The sequence below is a fragment of the Lotus japonicus genome, chromosome 5 (genome assembly GCF_012489685.1).
Source record: "Lotus japonicus ecotype B-129 chromosome 5, LjGifu_v1.2".
NCBI classification, from domain to species: domain Eukaryota; kingdom Viridiplantae; phylum Streptophyta; class Magnoliopsida; order Fabales; family Fabaceae; genus Lotus; species Lotus japonicus.
In genome coordinates, this window is record NC_080045.1 from 33,585,785 (window position 1) to 33,593,239 (window position 7,455).

General features: G+C 30.4%; 1 long non-coding RNA gene across 3 annotated transcripts; it reads left to right on the forward strand.

The window, feature by feature from the left end:
* Positions 1-1,977: 1,977 nt before the first annotated feature.
* LOC130720845 (uncharacterized) lies at positions 1,978-4,895 on the forward strand. 3 transcript variants are annotated; one of them, XR_009013251.1, is made up of 6 exons: positions 1,978-2,418; positions 2,609-2,753; positions 2,924-3,012; positions 3,276-3,312; positions 3,923-4,082; positions 4,290-4,895. It is a non-coding gene; the product is annotated as an uncharacterized LOC130720845 (long non-coding RNA). The 3 variants fall into 3 exon arrangements; XR_009013250.1 differs by having other exon boundaries at positions 1,980-2,418; positions 4,431-4,895; XR_009013249.1 differs by having other exon boundaries at positions 1,980-2,418; positions 3,923-4,895.
* The last annotated feature ends 2,560 nt before the right edge of the window (positions 4,896-7,455 follow it).

Consider the following 7,455-nt stretch of genomic DNA (forward strand, 5'->3'; position numbering starts at 1 on the left):
TTAATAAAATAATAAGGATAAAAATGGGAATATATTTAATAAGCTATAAGCTATAAACTATAAGCTTTAAGCCACCTGAGATAGTTTATAGCTTAAAGCTTTAAGCTACTGAAATAAGCTCATTTACCAAACACTTTTATAGAGCTTTTAAGCTAGTCAAATAGGCTATAAGCTAATTGAAATGGTGAAAAGCCTGTGGCTATGTTTGGCATGTTTAGCTGATAAGCTAGCTGAAAGCTGAAAAACTAGCTGAAAGCTTATAAGCTAGCTGATAGCTGAAAGCTGATAAGCTAGCTGAAAGCTGATAGCTGAAAGCTGAAAAGCTACGTGATTGAAACAAAAGTGTTTGGTAGAACTAGCTGTTAAACAAGCTGAAATTGTAAAATGACATAAAAAGACATACTTGTATAATTATTTTTATATTTAACATTACTTTATTTTCACATTAATACCAATATGATATTAATATTAAAATTATTATCACTTTAAATATTTTTATTAGCTACAGTTATATATCATCTTAAAAATATAATATTTATTTTTATTAATATAATATTTATAATACTTGTGGTGCTCAGCGGTGTGGCGGGAATGGTGGCGGAAACCGCATACGTAAGTGTGAGGGAAAAATAAGTTTAGTGTTTTTATAAATATATAAGGGTAATGGTAGAATTTTAATAAAATAATAAGGATAAAAATGAGAATAAATTTAATAAGCTATAAGCTTTAAGCTATAAGCTACCTGAGATAGCTTATAGCTTAAAGCTTTAAGCTACTAAAATAAGCTCCTTCACCAAACACTTTTGAAGAGCTTTAAAGCTAGTTAAATAAGCTTTAAGCTAGTCAAATAAGCTATAAGCTAGCTGAAATGACATGCCAAACATAGCCTGTATCACTATCACTGCCAAAATGGCAATTCCTACCGGACTCTTGAACAAAGATCATTCATACCATGAGAGAAGGAACTTTTAAAGAAAAACGGGTGAAGTAATCAAGCAATCAAATGATTCTTCGTTTCCAACTGTGATGTTGAAAAATAATTAACATCTTCAAATTCTTATTCATATCTTGGTGCTATAAAATGGGGCCCAAGAAATGGATAAGTACACTGAATTTATCCAAACAATGGAAAATGTTGGGTACAATTCCATTGAGTGTAGACACCCGGAGTTTGAAGGAAGAAGAGAGAGGAATCAGGGCCGTCTCAACCCTTAGGTCAGAAAAGCCCTCGCTTTAGGCCCCAAATTTTTTTTCTAAAAAAAACTAGTATATATTTCAAAGAAAATTATCCAAGAATAGATTAATTAAATAACATATTTAAGTGTCTAAAACAATGAATCTATTAAGTGCATCATTTATTTTCAATTAAAAAATTTTCTGTCTAAGGATATGTGTATTGATGTTGCTATAGAAAAATTGAAAAACTGAGGAATCATTTAAAACTAATTATTTTTTATACATACCAGATAAAACAATTACTTCATTTCAAAATAGGTTTGAACAATTTAAATTGTATAATGATATTTTTGGATTTCTTTTTAGCATTGAGAAAATAAGGTTATTTGATAATGAAAAGTTAAGAGAATATTGTCTTAATCTTGAACGTTCATTAAAACATAATGAAAACTCAGATATTGATGGACTGAATTTATTTACATAATTAAATATCTTAAAAGAAATTATACATGTAGAAAATGATACGCCAATTGACATCTATCTATCTATCTATCTATCTATCTATCTATCTATCTATCTATCTATCTATCTATCTATCTATACTATATATAAAGGAAGAGTTTTTGCAGCTTTGAGGGCAGTTTAGTCATTTAACAATTCATTACACATCAAATTGATTCTTAACATGGGTATTTTAGTAAAGGAGCACATTATTTCCCAGAGATTAAATCTTAGCCGTTCATACAAAAAAAACTTTGTTGCAACGGTTCAGATTTAGTGCTCATCTTTCTCCCTTTCTTCCACCGTTTTGCTCTAATGGAGGTTCTCATTTTGCAACGCTTCATGTTTCTCCGCTTTCTTCCACCGTTTCGCTCTTTATGGTTTCTTATTTAATTTCCAAAGTGCAGCAAGGCTTAAAGATCAAATGGATCCCGCTGCAAGAGAATTTCGTTATCTCTTCCTTCCCCTTAACCTTAACCTTAACCTAGCAGCGTCGCTGCTCACATGAGACAGATCGTGGCTCTGCGGTCCAGGGCGGTGGCCCGTGGTTGCTTGAGGCCGTTCTAATCATTCTGTTTTTTATAGAGACTCGAAAATTAGGCAACCTTTAGCCGGAGAAATGTGTGAGATGGCTGAGTACTGGACGCGCAACACCTGGGGGCTGGGGTGGAGAAAGGAACAACACGGGAAAGAGAAATAGAGACTCTCGATTTCTCTGATCTTGCTGCCCTCTGATACCAGGTTCCTATATCCTTCGTTTTTGCCATAATACTTTCGAGACTGTTTCTTTCACTGTTGTGATGTGCTGTAATTTAGAAATTTTGCCCATGGTACTGCTCCCTTAATTTAGAAATTTTAGAGTTGGTGCAAACTGAAAAAAAAGGCTCTTCTGATTTTTACCAATGTTATCTTCCTGTGGCACTTTTAACAGGTTCTCACCGGGCCTGCTCCTTATCTTTGAATTCAGTCTGTTGTGCATTTCCTTCTTAGTACATAATTTTTATCCCATCCTCTGGTGTGACCCATATTGATGGCCAATTGTATGGCAACAGATACAAGCAAGTTATATTCACATGGTAACCTTTTTGCTGAGCTGAGTCAACATGACCCCCCAGTCTCACAAATTTTCATTCTTCTATTGAATAATGATTCAGTCCTTTTCATTCCCAAAATTTCATCAACATTTATGTCAAAATATGTACATGCTTGGATTTGCTTAACTCACCCCCTGGATCTTTTTTTGCAGACCCTATAGGTGAATTTTTAACATTGAGAGTGTGGAAAATCGGGGAGCCATGGTGCTTATTCATGCAGCATGGAGAGGATATTAAATAGGTATCCATTTTTACTTCTTTTTTGCCTCTTCGTATTGGGTTTTCATATCATGACTCTTATTAAGTGGGTATATCTTCTACACATTCGTTTTCTGGCAGTGTGTTCATTACCACCACCATCGCCACCTTTGTTGTTATTAATAACCAAACACTTAACCTCTTTCTTTTGCCTATTTACTGCCCCCTTTGGTTTCTTTTTTGTTTCACCATCATTGGAATCGTGACTATAGGTTTTGATCGCTTCTTCTATACCTTTGATTTCAGGTGACGTCATTCATCACCATCGTCTCCTTCGTTGTTGGTAAGAACAAAACTGTTAGATCTCTATTTACCCACTTGGGCTGTTACAAGCATATATATGATGTTCAAGGCCTGTTTTGTTTAGGAATATAGATTCCATTCAATACATGTTTGTACTATGTGTTATGTACAAGTTCAAGGCCTGATTTGATATTCTATGTGCTTTATCCTTGGAATCCTATTGATATGAATTTTCTTTGGTATTAATCTGACCACAGCTAGGTAAATTCGCTTTTCTGATAAGAAGAAAAGTCCCTCTAATTAGCTTTTGTGTTTTAGAATTTTATTCTTTCACTTGAGCTTTTCCCCTGTTCTGACTTTTGACACCTTATATTTCATGCACTTTATTTCATCTATTGAGTTACATTGATTAAATTTGCAAATTAATTACATTGTGTAGTGTTGCAACTAAATTAAATCTGTTCATCTCTCAAGTATATCTGGACTTTCAATTAGCAATGTGTATTAATTAGATTTTTTTGGGTGGTGCTATTAATTCTAGCGGAGTTTATGGTCTTATGCATGTATGCCACTCTCTGCTCGCATACAAAATAAAAAAGTTCATAAACAAATCAAAACTTTTGAAAATGTTGATGTAGTCATACTTGCAGGTTATTGGAATCAATTAGTTATCTCAATCTTTGCTACCACCCATTGCTGAACTTGCTGAAGACAGGCATCTGAGGGTTTGGCTTGCAATAACAGTGCATATACCCTTATTGGCAAAGCCAATAGCTTGGTGCTCTTTGCATGCAGTGGTTACTGGACAAGGTTTGCAGACTCCATTTTTTTTTGCTAATTTGAGCATATTTTAGGGGACCATTTATTCCACATGAGTGTTGTTACATTCTTTTTGTTTCGTGCAAGTTCATTCAATTCGTGAGCCAACTGCTTGGAGAATATACCCATTCTTTGATTTAGTGTTCTGATAACCCATTCTTGGTGAATTATTGACCTGTTTTTGTATATACTGAACAGAATTATGGTCCTCATGCCCAAAAAAACCGATGAGGACATATGTAACCACCATCTCATTCAATTTTGCTTAGTATATGACTTTTTGCAGATATAAAACCAACTAAAGTACTTCTCTTTTTGCTTTTTTTTTTCTTCAAATAGATTGCATGGAGTTGGGACTTTGGATATTATAAGATATTCAAGATAATGAAAGCTAAATTGCTGCAACTTGGAGGCAAGGAACTGTTTTCGGTGTAGAACTTTTTTTTGTAGGATACAATGTACAAGAACTAGCAAATAGGAAGATTACATACTTTGTAATTGGTGTTTGCTGGGTGAAGAGAATAATGTTAGGAAGTTGCAATATGTAGTAAAAATTGTACTCTAAATGTGATGAAGTTAACACATTCTTCGCAACATTTTTAGGTTCTTGAACTTTTTTGCAGGCATATGAAGTGGTTATTGAAGCAGGAAGAATTATTTGTAAACAAAACAAGGACCGATCTACACATTGCCTAGGGATTCAAGTGGATTTTTGTACTTAACAGTTTCGTCTTTGCTGTCTTTTGTTCATGTAAAAGTTAAAGAGGAAATACACTTTATGCCAAATAATATGAGAATTTGAAAGATTGATATTGTGGTAAAAACAAAACTTATATAGTACTTGATTTTGGTGAACATATAAGAAAAAAAAAACATCTTAATAACCTCTAAACACTTGCAATTATTACGCGCACACACTAATTTGTTCTTAGTTGTGTGTCTTTATTTGCTGTTTTCTAGGCCTTTTGTTCATGTAAAAGTTAAATCTTATATTGCCCTTTATTCCTAATTAACGGTCGGTTCGAAGAGGAAAAAAATACACATATTAAATAATGCAATTGATTTTGTTAATTTTCATAAAAGTATTGTATTTGTTTTCTTATTTTACCCTCTAAAATTTATTTTATCTTTTCTCATTCATTGCTCACACAAAGGCATTACACATCATTTAATGCTCCATTGAAATGCAAAATGGACAAATATATAGAAATAAATATTTGTCTTATAAATGAACAGTTAAGAAACGATTAGAATTTTAATTAAAGAGGAAAATTGAATACACTTTAAGCCAATTAATGTGAGAATTTTTTTTTTGAGCTCAAAATAATGTGAGAATTTGAAAGATTGGTATTATGGTAAAAAAAAACTTACATGGCACTTGATTTTAGTGAGCAAATAAGTAAAAAACACATCTTAATAACCTCCATAAAAAATTAAACACTTATAATTATAGTTCACATACACTGTTATTTACAATTTTAGATGATACTTGAATTTCTTTGTAAAGAAAAAAGAAAAAAAATTAAAAATATAATTCCAAAATGAAATGATAAAAAAAGTGCAAAGTAATTTAAAATTAACTAAAAGTAAAGAGAGGGGAAATTGGTAAAAAATGTGCAATTAATAAATAGTAAATTCATGGAAACATTATCACACGTATTCATGGCTATAATTACAATTTAAAAATATTCTCTTAGTAATAAATTGATTAAGTTAATGGGAAAAAACCTTTGCCCTACAACTATTTCTGTTACATGTGGTTAATTTTTGTTTATTAAACAAGTTAGTGGTTAATATCAGTTTGGAATTCCAAAGGATAGCTCAAGTGTAAGAATTAGGTGCTTATCAAAAATAAATGTAAGAACTAGATGACATATATGTTGGAAATCGGAAGGTCAGTGATCAATCTCTGAATGGTGTATAATTTATCTCTCAAATTAAAAAAAAGTAAGAAATTCCAAAGGACTTAATTAATTAGTTAGAATTTATAAAATATATTAATCCTAAAAAGTAAAAGGTGATAGTTCTAACATAAATATGATATCAATGCTCGATAATTTATTATTTTTGATTTTCTAATTTAAAAACCACACAACACATTCATGTTAATAATGGCAATATAAAAAAAAATTATCTTCCTTGACAGTAAATTAATGGAAAAAAACTTTTGCCCTACAATAATTTCAATTGATTAATATGTGTTTATTGAAAAATTTAGTCGGTAATATGTGGCTAATATCAGCTAGGAAGTCCAAAAGACATGATCAATTATTAGGATTTATAGAATCCTATATCAATCCTAAAAACTGAAAGTTGATTGTTTTAACATTAAATTTGATATTAATGCCAAAAATCTATTATTGTTGATTTTCTTATCATATGGGGCATGAAGATGTACAATTTTTATAATTTTTTTACTTAGCATATGTAACACGGAGATGTAACATTTTGATAATTTTTTTTGGTCTGCCAAAAGTATGATAATTTTTTCACTAATTCAATGTAACATGAAGATTTACATTTTGATAATTTTTTACTTCATTAAATGGACCACAGAGTTGTAACATTGGGGACGGAAACACGGGTGAATAGGTACGCGTTGGAATTAGTTTGAACATTCTTCATATATTCTTATCTCATTTGAGTGATCTAATGACTGCTATTGCCAGTATCTTTTATTAGCTCATATATTATTTCAACTGTCTTTAATAAACAATTAAATTGTTATATAAAAATATAAATTAAAAAATGCAACATTTTAGATAAAAGACACATATAAATATAATTGTCGCACCTAAAAAAAGTCAAACGCATTAGTATAGAAATAAAAAAAATTCAAATTTATGTTTTTTATATGTAAAATTAATCTTATTGTTTTAACAAAGATAAAAAAAATATAGATTTTAAATTTTTTCACGTATGTAATAAATAAATATGAAGGTCCCCTGTGCATTTATTATTTTATAAACTTTATTCTATATAATAATAGAAAAGCACATGTGAATGAAAATGTATAAATTGAAAGGTTTTTATGTCATTATTGTCCACTTTAAAGTTGAATTCATTTTTAATATTTAAAGTTATTTATTTTAAAACTTCTAATAATTAAACTTCTTAATTTTAATGTAACTCCTAAATGGTATTAACTTTTTAACACATTTTTATGCTTAAAATAATGATATAATGAGATGTATGTAATATGTATTTTAAATACCTATTTTAAAAAAAATTATCAATTTTTATTTATTTATTTAGTTTAGTCTCTTCCACTTCTATTTGATGGTTTAAGACCTCCCATCAATAAAATGCTACGTCCATATTTTTTTTTAAGATACGTCCATATTTAAAATGGATTTATTATTAT